Raw genomic sequence first — 1,455 nt, 5'->3', positions numbered from 1 at the left:
AGGACAGACGGAAAATCGGAAAGAAAATTAATTCATGAGAATCGTGGCAGCTATTCCGAAGGTGTAATAGAGAGGGACAAAGAGACTGAGACATTTCAAAAAAGCAAAGATACTCAATTTCTTTTCTTTTTAATATCTGTTTTGCAAAGTGCGATGCTAAATAATTATGAAAATACAACAAATGAAACAAAAAAAAAAACTCAGAGCAATTCTATTTTACCAGAAACAGCTATTTCGAAAGCCAACCCATTTCTTTTTTTCGTAGTATTCCTATGTTTGATACAAAGGAAATTACGATTCTGATAGAAATTTTGGCGGACAATCGTAATCTATGAAAATCATGAAGGGGAAGAAAAAACCCTCCCACGTTTTTGCTCTTTTCATTTCCCGTGGAGAAACAACAGTTATTCCGAAGATCCGCATTGAAAATATTTTATATCGATTTAAACACTATAAATACTTACTTTTCCTTTTACCTTTATATTTTCTTTGCTAAATTCAATTAACATGCGACAAAGTTCTTCGCCGGAAATGATTATGGTAAGATGCTAGGCGGAAGTAACAGAATCCGGATAAACATTTATTATTATAACAATAATACACGAGTGAACAAAAAATATATAGTGCGTGTGTTTATTTGGCAAAAAGAAAAAAACGAAAAGAAACAAAAACAACACGCGATTTCACATCTGGATTCTTGCAAAACCAATTAATAAACAGATCCATAACATTTATTATCATAAATAGAAAAACAGAATATGGATACTTTTAGAGATTTAATATTACACATAGTTTCGTAGTTGTTCTACTGTCAATTTTATCTTAAGTTATACCATTCAATCTTGATTGGGGGACTATGTTCGTTAATGTCATTCCACGCTATACAATGCCGCAATGCTGTGTACGTACTTTTTATTAATACGTACAATAGGCGCAGGAGTGGATGCATGGTAAGTAGCTTCTATACCAATCACATGGCTCCGTGTTCAGTCCCATTGCGTGGCACTTTGGACAACTGTCTTCTACTATAGCCTCAGCCTGACCAAAGCCTTGAGAGTGGACATGGTAGACGGAAACTGAAAGAAGCCCGTCGTATATATATAGGTACTCTTTCAATATATATATATATATAGAATAGAGACAGCTGATGAAGGAATATTCCAAGTGGCTTTCCGTTTTCCTATGTGTTCGTTCCGTTGTCTGTAGTTCATTGTTCTAACGTCCTGTACCCTGATATGCATATATACACATGTAGATGTAAGTATGTACATATATGTGTGTATACATGTATATATATTCTTTGTATTATGCTCCGTGAAGCCAGTATGCTCCGTTGGATGTGTAATGTCAATGTGAATACCCGTCAGAGTGTAAGTATCTTGAGAGAAAAGCTGAACATTAGAAGCATCAGTTGTGGCGTGCAAGAGAGACGATTGCGCTGGTATGGACATGTGG

The 1,455-nt window shown here is 35.2% G+C and overlaps 1 protein-coding gene across 1 annotated transcript in view; it reads right to left on the bottom strand.

The window, feature by feature from the left end:
- Nucleotides 1-1,455, bottom strand: part of LOC106867221 (zinc finger protein 721) — an 8,130-nt gene that overhangs the window by 3,016 nt on the left and 3,659 nt on the right. The window lies entirely within an intron of this gene.

Source organism: Octopus bimaculoides, chromosome 13 (genome assembly GCF_001194135.2).
Source record: "Octopus bimaculoides isolate UCB-OBI-ISO-001 chromosome 13, ASM119413v2, whole genome shotgun sequence".
NCBI lineage: Eukaryota > Metazoa > Mollusca > Cephalopoda > Octopoda > Octopodidae > Octopus > Octopus bimaculoides.
This window is presented reverse-complemented; position numbering and strand designations above follow the sequence as displayed.